Source organism: Alligator sinensis, unplaced genomic scaffold (genome assembly GCF_000455745.1).
Source record: "Alligator sinensis unplaced genomic scaffold, ASM45574v1 scaffold809_1, whole genome shotgun sequence".
Lineage (NCBI taxonomy): Eukaryota > Metazoa > Chordata > Crocodylia > Alligatoridae > Alligator > Alligator sinensis.
The window spans coordinates 2,529,057-2,551,903 of record NW_005841956.1 but is presented as its reverse complement, the minus strand read 5'-3'; the positions used below and the strand labels follow the sequence as shown (position 1 = coordinate 2,551,903).

The 22,847-nt window shown below is 44.9% G+C and overlaps 1 protein-coding gene across 7 annotated transcripts in view; it reads left to right on the top strand.

The window, feature by feature from the left end:
- The window catches only part of LOC102377636 (probable G-protein coupled receptor 83), a 48,790-nt gene that overhangs the window by 23,647 nt on the left and 2,296 nt on the right, over positions 1-22,847 (top strand). For 6 of the 7 annotated variants that reach the window (XM_006020520.2, XM_025200124.1, XM_025200127.1 and 3 more), the window contains one exon: positions 15,855-19,101. The exons of the other annotated variant lie outside the window; for it this stretch is intronic. The gene's annotated coding sequence lies outside the window, so the exon portion shown is untranslated. Of the gene's footprint in view, positions 1-15,854; positions 19,102-22,847 lie in introns of those variants that run through there. 7 annotated transcript variants of the gene reach the window in all.

The window sequence follows — 22,847 nt, the reverse complement described above, 5'->3', positions numbered from 1 at the left end:
CTGAACCTATAAGTATGCTGAACGTTCTTCCTACCGTGGTGCAGCGCCTTGCACTTCTCTGTATTAAAGGTCATCCAGTTTTGGTCGGCCCACCTTGAGAGTGCATCCAAGCCGGCCTGTATCCCCAGCCTGTCCTGCAGTGTGATGGCCCTCCCCCATAATTTGGTATCATCCATGAATTTGGCCAGTTCACATCTGACTCCCAAATCTAGATTGTTGATGAAAATGTTAAAGAGTACTTGGCCCAAGTACCGAGCCCTGAGAAACTCCACTGGTAACACTGCGCCACACTGATTTGCTCCCTTCAACTAGTATTCTTTGGGTCCGACCCTATAGCCAGTTGCCTAGCCATCAGACCGTATGATGATCTAGGCCACAGTTCCCCAGCTTAACCGTGAGGATATCTTGGGGAACTAGGTCAAAGGCCTTCTTGAAGTCCAGATAAATGACATCCACATCATCTCCCTTGTCCAGGGCATATGTTACCTGGTCATAGAAGATGAGGTTGGTCAGACAAGACCTGCCAGTCATAAAGCCATGTTGGCTGGCATTCAGAAGCTTGCCTTCCAGTAGTCTGATGTTAATGGATCCCTTGACAATTTTCTAGAGAATTTTTCCAGGGATGGATGTCAGACCGATTGGTCAATAGTTCCCCAGCTCATTTCTCCTCCACGGAGACCACTTTGGCTCTTTTCCAGTCATCTGGGACCTTGCCTGAGCGCCACAATTTTTCAAATATCCCTGCCAAAGGGGATGCAATGATGTCTGCCAGCTCTTTCAAGACCCTCGGATGCATTCCGTCTGGGCCTGCAGACTTGTGAATGTCCAGATTTTCAAGGTGTTCTCTCACCTGATCCACATCAATTTTGGGCCCATCACCCACTCCCAAATTTGTTTGTGTCATTCCTGGCAGTGTGATCCTCATGGGAGGGTGAAAAACCGATGCAAAAAAGTCATTTAGGAGATTCGCCCTTCCTCGGGCATCTGATGTCAGTTGCGCCGTTGGATCTCTCAAAGGCCCAATACTATCCTTGTTCTTTTTCCTACTTCCCACATATCTAAAGGACTTTTTGTTGTCCTTGATCCCCATAGCAAGCCAAATTTGGTTTGTGCCTTGGGCTTGACTGCTCTCTGCAGGTGCAGGTGAGTGCAGAGTAATCCTCTTTGGTAATGCTTCCTGTTTTCCAGCTGGTGTAGGCTACTCTTTTGAGCTTGATGAGGTCTAAGAGTTCCTTATTCAGCCTTATTTTGGAGAGGATTCAGTATTTCTATCACAGATGAATTCACCAAACCTGGGGAACAGCAATCTTTTTAATGCCTAACTATTTAACTTCTAACTCCAGAATAAAGTAATCTTCCTCACAAAAATCACTTTCAGCAATGCCTTTTGTTTCAGTCCACTAGCTAGGAGCTTTTAAATACCACATATCATTTGACAAAATTAATGGTATAATTAGCAAAGTTGCTAAAAGGGAAAGAAATGCTGCAATGCTAGATGGCTCACAAATGAAGACAGAAAATGCATGAGGCTTCTTTGTGTAACTTAGCAGGGTAGCTGAATCAGAAAACTAAATTTCCTCTTTTAGGGATTAGAGGACGAGATTGACAAGAAGGAGATATCTAGGATTTTACATATTGGGTAGAATATGTATTTAGAACTGAGATAAACCAAATTGGGTAAAATAAGAACCTCCTCTCAACATATTCAAAATTTGAGCCAAATCAATATTTTTCTAAGATGAAGGTATTTAGTACATACAGATAGTGAGTCCAGTTTTGCATATTATGGCACTTCTCAGTTTCAACCAGGGCCCAAAATAGAAGTGCTGAGATACCTCAAAAAAGTGTGTTCTTTCTGTTTTGTTGCACCATCCAAATCAGGATGCAAATTTCCCCTCTCGGAGAAAATGCCAGCAGAATTTAGAACACCGAGGAAAGCCAGATAGCGCAAAAAAAGCTCACAGAAGCACCGGGGCTTCTAAAAAAATAACCAAATTAAATTGAGCTTCTAAAGTCGGTGGGATCCATCCAGCATTATTGTCACTTTACATTACTTTCTCTGAGTCAAATTTCCCTATGAGTCTGGTAATTTTTTACCGTTGCCAGCCTTAAAGAAGTTGACATAGTTTTCTGAGACTCACCCTTTCATTACGCAGAGTCTTTTTCCAGTGGCTAAGCAAATGTCAGAATCTTCTGAGTAGTAAGGCACTTCAACAAGGGCCCTGGAGCTATATAAATCAGCTAATAAGGGTTGAGCCCTATCACTATCTTAAACTCAATGATCTTTCAACTGTAATTCCTCTCTCTCCCTCTCAGTAATGTGGTCTGCTGAATACCCTTAACAAAAACCCTTGCAAAATTATACCAGCAGAGAAGTGCTTGGGTTTTGAATGGAATCTGCTAAATTTTAAATCCTGAATTAGAATGTCATTATTAAAAAGAAAAGGAGAGACAAGCACACAGATGAGAAAGTTGAACTAGATTAGGCAAGAGTGATTACTTTCCTGATTCATAGGTGAACTGTTCATAAAATGAGCCAACTTCCAGGCTGTTTTCAAAATCAATCAGATATCAGTATGCACTAATCCAGGGGTCAGCATCCCCTAGCACATGCGCCAGAGCATGGCACACAAGGCCATTTTGCTTGGCACACCATCGCCAGCCCGGGCTCTGGGCAGCTGCTGCCAGCCACAGAGTCCAGGCTGCTGCCAGCAGGTGGCTGGGAGGCTGCAAGCCCTGCTGCAAGCACCCCACACTTCATGGCTGGCAGAAGCTACCCAGAACCTGGGCACACCAGCCAAAAAACATTGCCAACCCCTGCACTAATCATTCTAGTAATCACAGTGCAAAGCCATGATGAAAACCAAACAGGAACATGTTTCTCAGAAATGTTAGTGTGGTGATTTGGGGGAGCTTTCTATAAACAGTTTGTGAGTTCTGCTTGGCTTCAAGCAACTGATGCATCATTGAATGCCTGCACATAGGCAGACTCTTCTGCCATTTACTTTGAGGGCTGGTGTCACTGCTCTCCACAGCCAGGGATGCCTAAGAAGGACCATTAACCTGAAGGGCAGTACCTTGGAAGAGTTGCCTTAAGGAAAATCAGTTTTCTTCAGCTTGTCTGCAGAAAGCTAAGATTTCAAAGGGTGGAGAATCCTGAGAAAAGAGTAAAAGGTCACAAGTAGAGGGTTGACAAGTGCCCGCCCCTTTAACAGCCATGCATCCCAACAGAGCTGGAGAGAGGGTACCTAATCTATATAAAAAACTAAATAGTATTGTAGAAAGCTATGGGCTGGGTGCTCAGTTGAAGTGGGGATGGGGATCAGTAGCAGCAGCAAGTCTCTAGGCTGGGGAAGAGTGCCACAAGCTTTATAAGGGTAAAACAGATGTCCTGGGTTTGATTGTGCCAGGGTTTGACTCTCATCAAAACAGGCAGTTATTTACATGTATCTTATTAAATGGCAACTAAATGGAATTAGTCCCCTCCCCAACAACCACTGTCCTGGAAGAAGTGTTCTCAACCCTTCACAGGTACTTAAAGTGGGACAATGGGCTTGCACATCTGTAGGTTCCCAGAATAAAGGCTTTGTCCAAGAGAAATCTAAGTGTTTCTAGCCTAAGAAAGAGAGGAAGTAGAATCTCACTGTGGGCTGTCTTGTGTGGCTGAACAAAGAGGATAACAAGTGTAGCAGGCTTACCTTTTGGAGCTTGGGTTGAGGCCCAGGCTTGAGATTCTACTGTTTTGATTGGTGGAGCTCATGCACCAATCAGGAGGCAGCAAGAGAAGTGAAGTCACACTCCTTTCCTGAGGGGAGGGGGATGAGGAGCTCCCCCAGACTTGACTGAAGACTGCAACGCTGTCAGGTCTGGAAGACTTCAGGGGTGGAACCCTAGAGAGTATAAAAGGAGCTGCGGGCCCAGCAGTGGGGATGGAAAAGAGGACAGAGTGGGGCTTAGAAGAGAGCTGAAGAGAGCTGCTCAGCAGGGTGAAGCAGTAGCCCAGAAGAGCCCCTGAAGCCTTATATCAGCAGGGAGCTGTGAACGGCTTTAGTGGTTAGGGTCGCAGTGCACAGCATGGTACGTGACGTCCAGACCCTGCACAGAGGGTCCGGGAGCAGACCAAGCCCCAGTGCTGCACAAGGCTGCCTGGGCCTCCAATCCCCAGCACAAGGCAAAGTGCCTGCTACACACAGTGGTGCATGTGGCCCTAAGCCAGGCCAGTGGCAGCAGACAAGCCCAGTGGGGAACAGAGCTCAACCTGGAGAACGGGAGGCAACCCTCCGGGACTGTGGAGTAGTAAGTTACCCTGGAGAGAGGGTCCCCACAGGGAAGGGACCGCACAGGGTTGTGAAGGGGCACCATGTGGGCTGCTTCTGGGTGATGGAGGGGGGGCTCAGGAGTCTTTAGGGTCTCCCTCTTCTTTTCTTTCCCCCCACCTCCTTTCCTGTAGTGATACCTTAGGAGTGGGGCCCGTCTTGGAGGGCACCCAGATAGTCTAAGGATTGCTTGTTATATTTGTAGACTGTGCCTTATAGTTTATGTGAATAAGTTGAAGTAATAGTTCGTATATTTATAGAGTTATAAGGTTGCCCGACCAATATCCTTTGTTCTGGGTTCTTCTATTGTTCAGTTGTATTTCTGAATAATAATTGTGGGTGTGTGTGTGTGTGTGTGTGTGTGTGTGTGTGTGTGTGTATATAAGGTTTATTGTTTTGTACATTTCTACATAGATTATATATATATGTCCTTACCCTTTAATGGTTTTGTTGTGATAATAAATTTGTATATAGTTAAGTAATTGATTGACTGAGCCTAATTCTGTAGGGGACAGAGGCAGCTGCTGGGCTGCTGTGTCCCTCCACAGCACACTGCCCTGCCAATAATTCCCTCAATTAGAGAGGGGAATACAAACCCGTGTACACCCAGGCTACACAAGGAAGAAGAGAGCCCTGAAAAATCTCTCTGGAAAGCAGCAGTATAAGAAAAATGGTGGTAGTGGGGAGGGAACTTTGCAGAATCCAGAAGGGGATGAAAAAGTAGAAGGGAGACCCAGGGAAGGTGTTTGATTGATATTCTGTTGTCCTAGTTACGAGTTGGTTTGAGGATGGAGTGCAAAAGAGTCATTATGGCGTCCAGTGCTTGGGATCCTTAATTTGTGGCCGCTATTTGCTGTGGGCTTTTAGGCCTTGATGTAGACTCTGAAGTTTTAACATTTGTGTTAATAAAGCCTACCCTTAGTATGGGTGGGAGTTATTGTCCATTTGAGGTTTGTGAAGTTGTTAAAGGACCCTGGAAAGGGGAATCTGAGATTTGGGACTATTGCTACTGCAAGTCGTGCCACAACAGAGGAGCTACAAGGCTCTGGTACCAAAGATGGTGGTTTGAGCTTGACCAGGAATTAGTGACAGCACATTGGCCTAGCATGTAGATCCAAACCTGGCAGCCTTACAAGTCTCCAACAGAGGCTTGACCAGGACTGAGAGAGAGTCAGCAAAAGGACCTGCCACATGACATAACAGTAGTTAAGACTAGGGGTATGCAAAATGGGCCCTATTCAATTTGGCTTCAGCCTGAATTGGGGACATGGATTAGATTCGTTGATTCGGATCACTGTCCCAATTTGATTCAGCCAAATCCAAATCTGAAGATTTGATGCTGATTTGGAGAATCAGCAATTCGGACATAGACGCAGCTTTAATTTTTTTTTCTACATACCTCCAGGTACCAGGCACAGCTCGTGAATGCTGCAGAGAGGGATGGAGTGTCCCACAGGAGCACAGGGGAGGGCCCTCCACATGCTCGGCGGTGAACCTGGAAGTGGACTGGAAGTACTTCCAGTCCACTTCCAGGCCTGCTGAGGAGTGTGCTGTGGGGCCCCGCATGCCCCCCAGCTCAGCGATTGGTCATGGGGGACCCCAGGTGCCTCCCCAGACCCAGGAGGCACCAGTCACCAAGCTGAAGGGATGCGGGGGACCCCCCAGTGCACTCTCCAGCAAACCCGGAAGTGCTTCTGGTTCACTTCTGGGTCTGCTGCCAAGCACACTGGGGAGCCCCCCATGCTTCTGTGGGAGACTCCACCCCAGCATTCACAAGCTGCCTGGTACCTAGAGGTATGAAGAAAAAGACATTTAAAGCTGTGTCTGTGTCCAAATCACCAAATCTTTCCCAATCTCTCCAAATCAATTCAGAGAGATTAAAGGGTCCTCTGATTCAGTTCGGAGTTGGAGATTCAGCCACTGAATCAGGCCGAATCTCCGCCAAATCAAATTGGGGACCAAAGCTTCACACAGCCCTAGTTAAAACACCTCTCGTTCATTTAAGTGGGTTCTAACACCCTTGGAAAACAAGGCATAAGCTTATGGTATCCCAGAAGATAAGACTTGTACAGAGCAACTACAAATAAATAAAGGAATATTAATGTATCATCTAATGCAGAAGTAGTGTTAAGTGAACTGTAAAAATAAGTAATTAATTAGTTAGACACACAGTTCAGTTTGCTGTGATTCATGAGCTCATCTTATTTGTTATTCACAAATTTTCATATGATTGAGGTACTTGTAAAATGAAACCATTCAATATAACCTGTACATCTTGTAGATTACAACAAAATGATCATTCATCTGAAAATTCATACTGGATAAACACATTCATTGTTTGTCACTTTTTATTATCCTGCATCAAAAAACTTTTCAGCCCTCCAATCACAGCACAGGAATAAAATCATGATGCTTAGAATTGTAACCCGAGTGGTACTCCAAGACATACCCCCTCTCCAACTGAAGGGATCAGAGCAGGTGCACAAGCACTGTGGGAGGTGTAGGGACCCTCCTTCCCCAATAGAGCAGAGCCAGATCACCAGTGGGGACTTAACCATACACCTTTTAATGAGAGAGACAGTGGTGGGAACATAACATATATAAACCAAGGGGTATCGGGGACACTACAATACCCCAGGGGGACAGGATTCAATAAAGGTTAGGCATAATATAAAATGCACAAAACACAAAATGCCAAATAAGAGATATAGGGTACCTGGAGGGGGGAAGAGGGAAGACACAATGATCCCCTCCACTCCAACAAGAATTTCTCCCTCTGTCACTTCACTCACCCCTACTTGACCCGGCTGGGACTTGAACTCATGTTTCCCATGTGGTAAGTCTCCCATGAGCCCCTGCCTCATGTCAAGCTGCCCTGCCTCTTGTTGGAAAAACCAGATTCAGAGCTGGGAGCCTCTCAGGTCACTGCACAGCTTCTTGCTGGAGCTGAGGAAGCTCTCCTGCTGGCTGCAGCCTCTTGCTGGGGATCCTGGAGCCCAGCAGGGAGCCTCTCCTGCCGGCCCTGCTCGTTCAGGCTCTTCTGGGGCAACTGCTCCTGCCCTGCTGGCCCAGCTTTTGCCAGCTCTTTTAAACTCCTTTCTCATTGTCCTTCACCAGTCTCTCTGAGTCAGCTGTGCCGCCCCTTTTATCCCCCTCCAGGTGACCCGAGGGGCCAATCAGGGGACATGGAGGGTGAGTCTCTGGGGCCTGATTGGTGAGGAAAGGGAATCCCAAGCTCTCCAATCATTTTTTACCTTTTCAAAATCCCTGGGCCAAATCACTACCAGCTAGCCTGTCACAGAATATAAACTATTCTTGATAAAAATACTGCACAAACAACCAATGGGAACTAGGTACCTAATTTCCATGTGAAACTTTGAAGACTCTCCCTGTACCAACTAGGGGGATCTGTCCATGTGCCACTTGTAAATTCTGATTAGTTGCATGAAATTGCTGTTCCTCTGAATGCATTAATATGGGTGAGTCAGTCAAGGCAGAGTCCCTTCATCCATCACCTACCATGTTGGGAAGAAGCTTCAAGGGAAAAAGAAGTTACCTTTAACAGCTGTATATTGGTTGAAAAAAGGATATGATAAAGATGATGCCCAAGCTGACAAACCAGTATGACCAAGTGTACTTTCAGGGAAGAAGAATGAAGTTACACATTACACTTGGACCATACCAAATGTGTGGAATGTTAAGTGGTGTAAAAGTTAGAACATGCTGTGGGCAGTCACAAGTTAAGGGTTAATACCATTTCTTGCCTGCATAGCTCTAACTTGCCACTAGAGGCCTGACAAACAGTGGGACAGCTAGGAGCTGGGACACCTGGGCTCTATCCTTGCTCTGGGATGCAGTGCATTCTGGGATGCTGAAGGACTGCAAATTGCTTTTATCTCCATGGAGCAGACTGAAGTTACCTTAACACAAACTAGGTACCACAGGCCAGCTAAACCTTGCCTGAAGTGGTGTAACTTTGAGACGTGAAGAGGACACTTAGCACAAGTTAACAAATGTTAATGTATGGGTGCTTGCATCTTAAGTGCCCTTAGTATGGTTTAAGTGTAACATGTAACTTCACCCATAGAAATGGAAAGTGGAAAATCCCCAGACAAAATAACAAAAGAGCAGTGTTGACAAAGCTGGAGGTTTAAATAAGACTGGAGTTGGGTGGGGCTTCAGGGAAAAGTAGAAGACAAAAAGAACATGCTGTTGTAGAAAGGTCCTCCTTGATTATGGGACCAGTTAAGAAAGCAGGGAGCTGGCTGCAGGAGAGAGAGAGACTAAAGGACTTAAAGGAGAGGGAATCCTGAACACTGGAGGACTGACCAGTGAGAGTTGTAAGCCACATGATCACCATTTCATTCTACAACTTGTTATTCCTCAACCCCCAATCATACCGTAACATAAAACATTCATAGCCACAACGCAAATAGTAATCTTTCATGTGAAATACTTAGTTTTTATATCTCACCGGCTATGGTCCTTAAAAGAATTCACTGGCACATTCTGCAAGCTATCCGTTACGAGCCCAGTATATTGGCAAATTCAGGCTCTGATAATTAGTCAAATTTGCCCTAAAATTTGTCTACTCCAGCAACATCTACATTTCAGTGTTCTGGCATCCTTGCCATTGGGAGAAAAAAACCCACTGCTGGAATATAAATTATTCTGAAATTCATATTCTGAAATGTCAGCTGTTGTGTATTGGAAAGTATCTGAATTTTTGTATGGTCATTTTCTTATTACGGTAACATGCCTAGTTTTTAAGTACAGAAGTGTTTGTGTCCTTGGCTAGCTCGCTGAATCGGGTCCTTAAGCACCCCTGTACTAAAAAAACTCAGTAGTTCTTTTGTGTTAAGACTCCCCAACTTGGTCAGTATTTATGTGCTATCACAATATAAATGCTTCATAATAACAATAAACATCTTTCTTTTGGTAGTCTTCTAAATATTTTTGTTCATACTTCCAGCCACCAGACAGGGTTGTGGGAATGTGCCATTGCTACCATGTTATTTTAAGTGGGATACAGAGATGATGGCAAGGTACAATGCTGTGTACAATAGACCTGCTTGCCCAAGGAGAGCTTCTCTAAAAGACTTATGTACAGTACTATAGAAACAGATATTTTGGGGGCAGCCAGAGCAATTTTGCCATAGTGTTATTAGGGTTTTAAAATTGGACTGGGATAAGGATAGGGTAGGGAAACAGGCAGTGGAAGAAGCTTGTGTTGCTAAGGGTGCATCTACACATGATGCTACGTTGCCGTAGCTATTTACTATAGCAATGTAGCATCCGCAGGCATCTACACATGACCAGCAGCTACTTTACTGTAGCGACGCACACCTCCAATATTGCATGCCACTGTGGCGAAGTAGCTGCTAACAAAATAACCCTGCCCCTGTGCATATGGTGCACTAACAATGTTGCCATAGTGGCATTTGGATACATGTCCTGAGTCTCACTGACCTGTTCACTCTTTGTAGATAGAGTTGTGTTGCATGCCTTTGATACTATGCAGTGGGTGGGTCTAAACAAGATGATTTACTGTGCAGTAGACTAATCTACTGAGCAGTAAAGTATGTCTGTCTACATGTGCACACCATTTACTGTGCAGTAAATTAGTCTCCTGCACAGTTAGCTACTACCTGTAAATACAGGTAATTAACTGCGCAGTAGATACAACGCAGCAGCACATGTCTAGACAGTGACCAGGACACTGGCCAAATTTTCTCCCAGTCATTCCCAACACCAGGGGGCCACAAGGGACAGGGAACTGCCCCAGTCCTGGTGCTGCTCAGCTGTCTGCACCACCCTGTCCTGGCTCCCCACAAGAGCTGGGAGCCGAGCAAAACTGGGACTAGCGAGTTCTCTGCTACCCCTCCCAGCGAGGGGCACTCCAGGAGCTGGTTCACTTCTGGGGCAGCTTTGAGCCAGCCCCTGGCCAGGTGGGGAAAACTTGAAGCAGCCCAGGGCTAGCCAGGAGGTGTCCCACTTCTGGACTTGGGGCTTATCCCTATGTGCATGGGGCCAGAAGAGCTCTGAAGCAGAAGCTGTCGCCCAGCCCCATGCACATCAGGACGCCATCTGGTGTACATGGGGCCAGTAGACAGCTGCCAGTGCAGCTGGCAGAGCTTTTCTGGCCCTGTGTGCATCAGGACTGGCCCCTGTGCTCCCTGTCAACCCCCACACTAGCACCTTGGGGGAGCCTGGAGTTCCCCTGTCCAGAGCAGGGTAGGAGCCGCCCTGTACTGGGCCGCTCCCATTGGGAGCAGATTTGCTTCCAACAGGGAGCATATGTAGATATGCTCCCAGGGAAGACTTACTACACAGTATTTTACTTCACAGTAAGCCTTTATAGCATTAGTAGCATGTGTAGACATGCCCAGTAATAACTGCCTATGCCTACCTGTTGAATTTTTAATCAGCAGGCAAATCCTGAGACGATAAACCTGCTATGTTGGATAGCTAGTCAACCATTAAACTTCCAAGCAGTTAGCCAAGCAACCAGAGGTCTATTCCAGGCAAAATGTTTTAACATATAATTGAGTTAGCTTGTCCAAGTTCAGAAGAAAGATGTTACAGAAGTCACAAACACTACAGATTTATTAACACTAGCTCACACCAAGCATACCTAACAGCCTTCAGCATAATTACTGATGAAGTAGATAACAGGAAACACAGTGCAGAGGACATCTGAATTCAAGAAGCACATCAATTGTATGAGCCCACCACATCATCAACAAAGAAACAGCAAAATACCAACCTGATAAAATACACAACAACTTTGAAATTATCTTGATCAAACAAGAAAGAATATAATCATTAATGACCAGCTCTACAAAAGGGAAGCAGTGCTAAAAAGGCCACAGCTTAATGAAGTCAATGGAATATCTTTCACTGATTTTACTAGGCTTTGGATCAAACCCTAAGCAGAGAAAGTACGCTGCTGTTATCATAGGAAACCACAATAAGTTCTTCCTTATGGATCTTGGGTAAGGTGTAAATGATAACATTTGTTCAATCCAGTATCATAGAATGGAAAATAAACATCCAGGCAGCTCAGAAGCAGTGTGAAAGAGCAATTGCATCACTTAGCAAGTTGTAAAATAAAAAAAACAGCAACCTATATTGGTTTTGTCCTGTTCTGAAGTTAGGAATAGGCACCTCGCCACACAGACTAAGAAGTAAACTTGTTTTTTACCCCTCCCCACCCCCTTCAACTATCCTTCTATGATATAGTTGAATTATCCTCTTCATTTCAGCAAAGGGAGATATGTTTCTGAAGCTCCCCATGCTTTGGATGAAGTCTTGGTTGGAAATATCTAAAACACACAAAGGCAGGTTTATTAAAGCACACTGTTGACACTGCATTTGGGCCCAGCACCTATACCTTTGTTCCAGGTGGGCACAACCCTCAGACTGACCACAACACCTGCCAGTCGATAATAGGCGAATTTATTGATACAGAGTAAGAACAAAAAAGCAAAAATACAAACAATTAAACAATTCTAGATCTATCAATCCTAGGGCTGTCATCAGAGCCAAAGTACATGTGGTCAGGATGCAGGCTCCACTCTGAGGCTCTTTCTCTTAGGTGTCAGCAGTCTGGAGGTGAGATGCCGAGGCCTACAGGCCCCCTCCAGTGGGGTGCATGAGATGGGCTGCTGGTATGCCCTCAGTTCATGGTGACCTCAGGGACCCCTCTCAAGGAAGAGAGGGAGGGACAGGACAAAGGGAGGGACAGGCAGGAGGGAAAGGAGGGACGGACAAGACAAAGGTGTCATGACCCAAAGGGTATGATTGTGTGCACGCTTCAGCACTGCAGAATTATTTCCCGCCACAAGGAGCTTTCTTTGCATGGTGCAATTTCTTTGCAATTCTCAGTTGCATAGAGAAAATCCCAGTGCAAAGGAGTTCCCGCCACCCATATGTAAATTCGTACCCCACTATTGGCTGTTTCTAAATTATTCCCACGTGGCGGCTAGTGATTGCCTTGCTAGCCGTATAAGAGGCTTGAGCGGTTTCCGCCCAAGTTGGAGGAGGAGGACTCCACAACCATCTCGTGGAGGAGGAGAAGGAGGACTTCACATCTCGTGAAGAACTCTAAGTGCGCTGTGGAGCTTAACAAACCCAGTGTGTGCCTTAAGAAGGATATAGGGGCCTGATCAACCTCTAGCCTCTCCCCGTCGCCGCCTGATCCCTCGACGTACCCTTCCCTGCGCGCTTGGTCCACGGAGCCTAGCAAACTTCGTGTGTGTGTGTGTATCCAGAGCTCTTTCCGGGTTTAAGAGGCTCGAGTTTTCTACGGGTCTTGTTCGTGCAAGTTTTCTTTTCGTTTGTAACTGCAACTTAAGCGAAGTTTTCCTGCCTGCACCGCAACCATCTACGGTGTAAGTAAAATAATCTTTAATCAACCTCTACACGTCCGTGCCTAATTCTAGTCCGCCATGCCAAATTCCCCGACCTACGTGCCAGGGCTGCTGGCCACAGTCCGCCGTGTGCCCCCGAAAGCCTCGGACCGCTCCCAGCCCGCACAAAAGGGAGGGACAGGAGGGACTATTTGTTAATCTCAAGTCTCTGCTTTTGAATGCTCCTTCCCTCTTGATGGCTCTTTATCCGCGGCTGTTTCTGGTTGGTTGTCTCTCCATGGTCACACATCCACGTAGACATCCGGGCCTTGTCTTAATTTGTCCTTGTTTTGGGGAAACAGACCATTAGGCCCCCCTGCTCTCTGAGGCCTTGTTGCTGGTGTCACTTATCTCATGTTATGGGACATACTTTCTTTGCTTCCCAGGCTATTTCCTAAACTATGTGTCCTTGTTGTGCACGACAACTTGTCTGCCTTGAAGGCTGTGCTCTCATGATATGGCATGCTCTACTTCATTCTCCGGCTGTGTCCATCCGTTGGCATTGTGCTAGACAACCTGTCTACTTCTAGGGCCATGAGAAGCTGTGTGTGTGTTTCCCAAACTTTAGAAATCCAGTTAACCCTTGCTGCCCATCTTGACCCCTTATAATGCATCTATCTTTACCTGTAAGCCAATTCCTCAAAAAACAGGCTTTAAATACCATTTCTGAACCAACACACATGCAACGAAGTGTTCATACTCAATCAATTAGCTGTCAGTGCTATGAAAAGTGGAGCTCTTTTGAAAGTTGTAAATCAAGCAAAGCAAACAACAACTCCTACCTAAATTCCTACTTGGATTGCTTCAGTAATCAGCACGTGATCAAAAGGATGCTTCGGTGAGTTTGATTTCCAAGTTAGTTCCAGGGGACACATTTCCACATAATAAAACCACCACACAATTTGTCATGATTAGCTTCCTGGGCTCAGATGCTTCAAAGGGTATTGCGTGACTGAAGGGCATTGCAAAGTTGCATCTGAGATCTCAGGATGGGAATAAGTTTCAACTGCACTGAGATTCACTGGCAGGGTTGACAGTGTGTGACTAGTGGTCCCTGATTAGAATATAAAGAAATGCTGCAAATCAGAATTTGCATCTAGACCATGGTGGTGATAATCACACAATGCGTGCATAAATTTAATTAAGTCGAAATGGAGCGCATTGGCAGGGCTGAGTGAAGGTAATCTGCACAGCATCTGTCTAGCTAAAGCTTGTACAGCTTCTATGCCTAGCACAGACCATTAACATTAGCCTCTTAAAATGATCACCATCCTTTACCTCAAATTAAATCAAAAACATGATCCCTCACAATGCTCTTGCAGCCCCTTATGTAGAAACAAAGATTTAGCCTATTCAGACAATATTTGACCTAAATATATTTCCAGTGTACTTCCCCACTGGCCAAGACTCACCTCTGCTTCCTATTTTTCTTGAACTAAACTCATGATGGCACCATATTCTGCAATTAAATATAAAAGTCAGCCTGAAATGCCACACAGATAGTGTTCAAGGCCCCCACCCAACATTAAGCCTTCATTGCAGGAGGTCATGAAGCAGCCAGCAGAGCTAGGAGGAAGCAGCTGATTCAGACCCTGGGGGGTGCTAGCTGATGGCAGTGGGAGAACAGGAAAATTGCTTGCATCCCGGGGCTCTTGGTGATAAGGGAGGGAGAGTCTGATGAGGATCAGCTGAATATCAACTCCTTGTGGAAACAGGACAAAAAAAACCAAGATTGGGGGGGATGGCCAAGCAAAAATCTGACCAGATAAACTCCTGAAAGAACTGAGAATCTGGGTTTCTGACAGGGAAACCATCCTTTACAAAATATCTTTAAAGAAAAATGGCTACTTCATCTCTACGACAGGCTTCCTAAAGGCTCCTTAGCATGTAGAAATCTAGGAATGGATGTATAAAATCAGACAAATGGTCCATCTAGTCCAGTCTCTGGATGCAGCTTCAGAGATATTGCATCAAACTTTAGAATGGAGAGTTATAGACTAAGATGTGACTTCTCCTGTATGCAGGTTGTAAGTTTGTGGGTGGCATACTCTGAAACATTAAGGACTGATTGCCCTTGTTATCTATATGAGCTGTATAGTCCTCTTGTAAATATTTGTATCCTGTGGCAGTAAAAGTTCCACAGACCATACTGCATGACTACTCAAATATGAAAAGAGAAGCCTAGGAGGAGTGGAAAGAGCATGTCTACCCTCCAGGTCCTAGATATTCCAGGAAATGCTGGTGCCTGGACTTAATTCTGCTGAAGGTGATTTTCAGGCATCTTTTTGGACAACGATTGCTCAGGTAAAACACGAAGAGTTTTTCTGAAAATGTGTTCGGAGTCACCATAATCTACAGTAGTCTAATTTTTTTCAAATAGTGTTTGGGTGAAAGGCTCACTTGGATGATAAAATATACATACTATACATACATACTATACATGTATCTAAATTTCCATGATTGTGCCAGTGGCATGTCATTCTTATAAATATTAAAAAGCAGTAGTACCAGGATGCAACTGTTGGAGAGTCTTAGTGGACAGTGCTAGCTGGGTTGTTCCATTAGGTGTACATGGGATTTGCCACTGGTGACCATAGCTATCAGTAGATGCAGTGTTGTTTTTCAGTGCACTATTTTAGATGCAGAAGCAAGACATTCTTCCAAATGGTGTTTGAGCCTTGGACTGGTCCACCAATGGTGCTGTTGTTTTGCATGGCCATTGGCAATTAGCTTCAAAAAGGGTCATTAATCCACTTACCTGGTCAGAGGTACTTTACCATTTTCTGAGCCTGAGTTGCAGTTTAGTAGGTAGTCTTCAAAGTCCCTAGATAGGCATCCTTTCCAATCACTTGCACATGATGGCCGTAATGTCTAGTTTTTCAGATCAGTCATCTGTTTTCTTCTTTTTGAGAATGGTGATGACATTTGCCTGCTTCTGTCCCTTGTCTAAAAGAAGTTTAATCATTCATAACTAATCCATAGTCTCAAAAGTTGCCAAACCATCTCTATTGTTCTTGAGGCCTATTTTGCGGTTTACTTTGCACTAGTTATGAGAACGGGGAAGAGGAATAAGGAAACACAACATATATGCACTAATAGTTGTTGCCTTTGCTTTTTAACCTCACAGAGGATAAATGAACCTTCCATTGCCAATGAAAGGACTGCATCAAGCAAGACACAACAGACGCCCAGAAGAGGACAAACAACTGGATCCCTGCAGCTGGGAAGGAAGGATAAAAAATATGTACCTTGAGAAAGAGAAATGGACAGTTCAAAGAGAGAAAGGGGTTTCATCCAAAGCTTTTTTTGATAGACAGAAGGCAGGGCAGGACAGCCTACAACAGCTTATGCATCTTTGAACCAATTAGTTGCTAAGGCTGCATACACCTGTACTAAATTTCTGACATTTAAGCCGACTTAATATTTTTAAGACATCTTAACTGTCAGAGCGTACACACATACGTGGAGCAGCGTTGACTTAAATGCAGTGCTGGACAATACACCTCCAAGGTGTATTATCTTGAGTCAAGTTAGTTAAGTCAGCTTAGCTCATAAGATGGCTGCCACCATGTCAAGGAGCTGTACATGTGTACACTCCAACATGGCTTAACTTAAGTCAACTTACTACATGTGTACACACCCTAAGGTGCTACCCTGCCCTGCCTTCTGTCTGAGGTTTTCTTCAGTTTACACACCTTTTTTAAAAACCTTTTCACAAATTACAATGAAACCCTTTAGAACTTTGTAAATCTGTTTGATAAGAATCGTGTGGGAAGGGGATGTCTCCCCTTTATGATGCATTTCAAGCTACAAATTTCCAAGATGGGCCTTCTGCTTATCTATCCAGATGTGATATTTTCAAAGAAAGCAAGCAGTGGAGATTCAAGTGCCAGAGTCCCATCTTTTCTACAATAACTCTGATTCTTCTAGAGAAGATAGATTTGACATTGATATTGTGACTGTGTGCGGTTTCCTGTGTACTTCCTTGTCAATAGTATGTTAATGCATAGAGATGTTAGCACAGTAAGGCCTGTGCCAATGCTCAGTGTTCCTGGAAATGTTTTTTCATCCTTAGACCAGTATTTGTACATTCATTTTGTTCATTTTGTTTCTCAATCGTTAAATTTGTGCAATGTAAATTTGTGCCTTAGAATAGAGTGGATATTCCCCTGCAGAAGGGAACTGTGTAGTCATAGAAAGCTCTTGCTGTGTTACAGGAGTTGACTAAAAAGCTATCACAGCTTCTTGTCTGTCAGCGAGAAGTATATTTGATCAATACTAAACAAGGTTGCTTTGGTAGCAAACTAATTCTGAGAAACATAAGTGAAATGCACCATAAACCTAATTCAGAGCTGGTATATAATCAAGATGATATGTTTTTTGGGCAAAGGACCTTCTCTTGTATGTTTGTGTTGATGTAACAAACCATAAGTAAGCACATTTCTACTGATGTCAGAGCGGCGCACATGACAGCTCTGCATTTGTCTTACCGTGAGTAAAACTACTATATGCAGGGCCTGATTCTCCACTGCCCTGTCCCTTGCTTACAGATTTGGAATAGTTCAGCAGAATGAATGCAAAGGGAGTATAAAATGCTACTCTTCTGATGGGACTGCTGAGCTTTATACCCTTCTCCCACTGGTGTCAGGGATACTGCATGTTGTAGAACACAATAAATAAGATTCTTAAACTGAACTAACATTTCCAAAGGTGAACTTGGTAGTGCAGTGACCTACCATATTACCTCTTGACCTTATAGGATTTGTGAAAGTAGCTCAATTTTCAATAATAGCTTGAAAAGTGATGTCTTGTATCTAGGCATCACAGTGTACGTAAGTGATATCTTTTTCACAGAGTACAAGTGAAAATATTATTTCTGCTCTTATTTATTCTGTCTGCTTAATTTAGGCAAAATGAACTAATCTTATGTTATGCTTTTATGATTTAAATCTAACAAGAAATAATGTAACACTTCATGTCTGTATTTTCCTATTACATACACATAATTTTCCCCTTCAGTAGAAGTCTCTAAGGGATAGTTTTTGTGCTAATGCACTCAACTGTTCCCATTTCAGGAGAAAAAAAATGCACTTCCAAGACTAGACTACTAAGTGATGTTACTTCTGGATATTTGGCATGTTTCCGTAAAGGAGCTCATCATTTATTATCTGAACTCATACTGAAAGATTGGATCAGGAATGTAGTACTAGAAATGGAAATAAGTAAATGTTTCATCCAGTTTGCATCATGCAGACTTTAACAACATTTACAGTATTATTTGCTAGCACCTTGTTTTAAATGTTATGATAGTGTCAGTGATAGGCCTATCACTTTTATATAGCAGTAGAGCAAACTAAAGAATTTTGGATTTTTCATGAAAATGGGTCAATAATATTTCTTCTATGCAAACTCTCACATAAAAATATCTTGTTTGATGAGTTATTCTAAGTAGGACTGGACTGTGATACTCTATAGCATGGGTGACTGGTGCCTCATGAGTCAGGGGAGACACTTGGCCCCCCAGCAGCCAGTCAGCAACCAGGGGGGGATCCCCCGCCATGGCCAGTGATGCTGAACAGAGTGGGGGGGTCTCCTGTGGCCGATCGTGCCAACCCGGAAGTGCCAGCGGTGCTTCTCCTGGCACCCACACTCTCTAGCCGGTGCTCTCGAGAGGGCACCAGCACTCCTGCCTGCCCCCCCGCCCATCACCTAAGCAGGGAATGCTGGCTGTGAGGGGGTGCACCAGCACTCTCAGAGGGTGCAGGTGCACCCCCTACATGTTGCCACTGCTCTATAGATGGGAGATCTCAAAAAACACATGCAGGAGGATATGCTGTTGCTGTTCTAACAAGTCATGCTTTAATCTGAATCAATAGTGAAACAGTGTTCTACTGTGGTATTAGTGGGCGCTGTGTTGCGGAAAACATGCTCAAGCCTCGATTATTCATATATTCATGATTTAGAGAGAGAGACAGGACTATCAGATCATGTACACTGACCTCGGGCATAAAGCAGCCATAAAAAAACCCCAGTAGTGATACCAGTGGTGTATTTTCAAGAAAGGCTTCCAGTATTGATATGACAGCATCAAAGCAATGCAGAATCCACCTCCATCTTTGATAGTTTGGTCCAGTGCTTAAGTAGACCACAATATTAATAAAATGTGTGTCTTATTTCTAATTTGAATGTGTCTGGCTTTAAATTCAACACTTTGGCTCTTGTTATGCCTGCCTCCACTAGATTAAAAAGTCTTTTAGCATTTGGCATTTTTCCCTCCTGGAAGTGCTTTAACATTGTAATGAAATCATTTTGTAATCTTGTTTTTGATAAATTAAGCAGATTAAGCTCCTTAAGTCTCATTCAAAGCCAATTTGTTCTTGTGCCAACATCCTCTTTAAGTCTAAGCAGCTCTACTGTTTCCCTTCCCAACTACCAATAGATTTAGAGAGAGATCATGTCCCCTTACAGTCCATGATATAATACCTGGCAACTTGACATATCAAACTTTCTTGGTCAGTACCATTTCTTTAGGATCTCAAGTCTAGGCCATATGCTGGGAGCAACAGGCACATGCAGAGTTAGGGCTAGACTACTGCTGCTCCAATGGTGAAAACAGGCCTCTAAACAAGAAAGTCTCCCTTCATGGAGCTGCTAGTGCTAAAACAACCTTTATGATTGATGTGGACCCAGTTACTATGGTGAAGCTTTCTGTCTGACTCGCTCTCTCTCAGGGCCTTGTTACACATTGCAATTTGAGGCACTCAAATGTTCATTGGTGTTAGTTCTAGCTTGAGTTTGAGGCAGTCACATTTCAGCTAGGGACAGACATTTCACAAACTGGTTTAAGTGATCAGAAACTGGTTAAAACCTGTAAAAGAACATAAGTTCAGTGCACATAAACTAGTTTCAAAATGGCTAAAACTGGTTTGAGATAAACCTGGTTCAATGTAGTATCAGACTTAACTGATTTGGGTCAAACAAACTGAATTATGCAGTGTCTGTCCCAGACCCCTTTCTGCTTTTAGTTAAACAAGAGTCCCCCAGCATCCCAGATGCTTTGCAGCCCTGGGTTGTGCTGTCTGCTCCAGAAAACAGGGCTGCCCCCGCCCCTCTGCTCCCTAGCTGGAGCTCCAGCACAGACTGCAGGCACAGCAGGGTCTGCTGGCTTCCCTCTGCTCCCCCAACCCCTTGCTGCTTGCTGTTCAAGCAGGGATCCCCCCCTCCCACAGCACAGCCCCCAGCCCCACAGACCCTAGGCATGTGGTATGCTAGCTAATACTGAGAGGTGCGTGTGTGTGTGCGCATGTGTGCGTGTGTCTCCAATTTCACTGCGACAGACAGACAGAAGTGTCCACTTCGGGCCTTTTAGAGCTAATCAACAGGTAGGTGGTAATGTCCCTCCATTCCTCCCTTGGAAAAAGCTGTTTAAGAAGAACTTCAACTAATGAGAGAGGCTTTTGTTTTGTTGATGGGCTGCTAACCCCTGTGTTATCAGCTCCCTGCTGGCTCCCTCACCTGTCAGTTTTGCTGCAGACAGTGTGAAGAAGCAGGTACAGGGAGGCTGAAAAGTTCATTATCATCCACATATGCATGCACTGCATATACCACCTTTGCCTCAGAGTGCTAGACCGGGGCTGGGGGCTGGCAACACTCCCACCCCTTGAGCAGCGAGCAGGGAAAAGCCTGGAATGGTGCAGTCAGGGGGGGGGTTTACACCCCTTCATAAATCGGCGCAGTCTGCCAGGGCCTGGCTGCATCCCCATCAGCTCAGCACTGTAGAAGGGAAGGGAGGCCTACTCTAGCATCAACCGGCTTCTAGCCTGAGCCACTGCAGGCATGTGCTGGCATTTCCTCAGTCCAGAGGGGATCTCTGTGTGGTTACAAACCATTTCAGCCTAGCCAGGTTAGACTAACCTGCAAAGATTGAATTAATTCAAGCGCCAGCTTTAAAAATGCCTGTCCCTAGCCTTTAAAGCTAAAAACCTTCTCTGTCTCCTACCTGCACATCTGTGATTTGCCACTAGAGGGCTGATGAGCAGGGGCCTGACTAGGAGCTACAGCTGTGAGTTGCCACTACAAGGTTTCTATCCCTGCTGTTGCCCAGGGCGGGGGGAAGGAATATGAAGCTGGGAAGCAGAGAATTAATGGAATGGGGGTGGGTAATGAAATGGGAAGTGGAAAAGAAAAGGGGTGTGGGGGAAGGGTGGTGAAATGAAGGAAGTCAGCTACTGAAGGGTAAAATAAAAAGTAAAACAAAATTAAGAAATATAAGGAAGTAAATTAAAGAAGCTCTCATATTTTAATAAATTGGGAGTTGGGCATGGAGGATGCTGTTCGGGCTTCTCAGGGTGGCTGTGAGGTGGGAGCAATGAGGGAAGGCCCTTTTGGGGGCCTTCCCTCTTACTTCCCCTGCTTCAGGAAAGAAGTCCCAACTCATGGGGACCCAATTTGGCCCCCTACTTTGTTTCCTCCTCAGCCCTCCTAGATCCCATTCCTGGACCTGTCCATGCCCTTCAACCTGGATATCTAGCATGTGTTCTGCAGGCTGTTTACACAGAGTTACACCTCTGGGAGCAAGAGAGAGAGTTGGCTTGCCAGAACCACCCCCTCAGCTGTAGAGTTCAGGGGAGGGTGGAAAGTTTGTCCACACAAAACAGGAAGGTGGTGAAAGGGACCCTGCATCCTGAGATACTAAAGGACTGCAAGTTGGGCAGCTCATCTGTAGGAATATGGTTACACATTAATGGAACATGAGCTGGGCGACACAGATTAGAGATAAACCTGCCCTGGGGTGGCATAATTTAAAGCCACCTAAGTGTGATTAAAACTAATTTCAGGTGTTAATGTGTGGACAATCCAGGGGTTAAGAACTCCAGGAGCTGCCTAAAATTAATGTAGAACAAGGCCTTCTGATTACAGAAATTGTTTTAAATTAAGGCTTTGATTCAGCAAAGCTCCTAAGCAAAAGATTAACATTAAGCACACTTTTCTACATTATTTAGCTTGGACTACTCATATACATAACATCAGCACTTTGTGATGTCTGCTCTTGAGAAAATAATTTCTTTAGGGCAATGATCACATTTTTGGATATCAATAAGGCTAGTATGCTTCCAAGCAGAGATCAGCAATAACCAGCAGTTCTTATGTCAATACCGAACGACAATTTCGTTGTATATTCAAATAGATCCTGAATCAGATTTTTTGCATTAAGTTCATAGTCAGGTAGCTCTCCATTTGTCTACAGTGTTCACAAGAATTGAACCAATTCCTTTTTCTAGGGGTTCCTTCACACCACATCCCATCTACTATGGCACTGTCTTCAGCTTATTAGAGAAAGAAGGGGGGGGGGGGGGGGGGGTTCTACCTTGTATTTGCATAGAAAAAACATATTGTTGGTCTTACAGAAATGAAGTTAGGGCAACCATACATCCTGTTTTTGCTGGGACAGAGGGGAAGGGTTTTTGGAAATGGGACAAGAGCATTCACTTGAAGAAACCAGCCACCCTTCCACACTCACCAGTGCACTCAGCTCCAAACCTCCCATCCCCATCCCTGTCCCCTGCTCACCAACACCCACTATCTGAGGATCAGAAACAGTTGAACATGCCAGAGAGCAGGGAGTGAGGATTCATAGATTCATAGATGCTAGAGTCGGAAGGGACCTCAATAGATCATCGAGTCCGACCCCCTGCATAGGCAGGAAAGAGTTCTGGGTTCAGGTGACCCCAGCTAGATGCCTATCTAACCTCCTCTTGAAGACCCCCAGGGCAGGGGAGAGCACCACCTCCCTTGGGAGCTCATTCCAGACCTTGGCCACTCTAACTGTGAAGAAGTTCTTCCTAATGTCTAGTCTAGATCTGCTCTCTGCTAGCTTGTGGCCATTATTTCTTGTAAACCCTGGGGGCACCTTGGTGAATAAAACCTCACCAATTCCCTTCTGTGCCCCCGTGATGAACTTATAGGCAGCCACAAGGTCACCTCTCAACCTTCTCTTGCGGAGGCTGAAAAGGTCCAGGTTCTCTAGTCTCTCCTCGTAGGGCTTGGCCTGCAAGCCCTTAACCATACGAGTGGCCCTTCTCTGGACCCTCTCCAGGTTATCCGCATCCCTCTTGAAGTG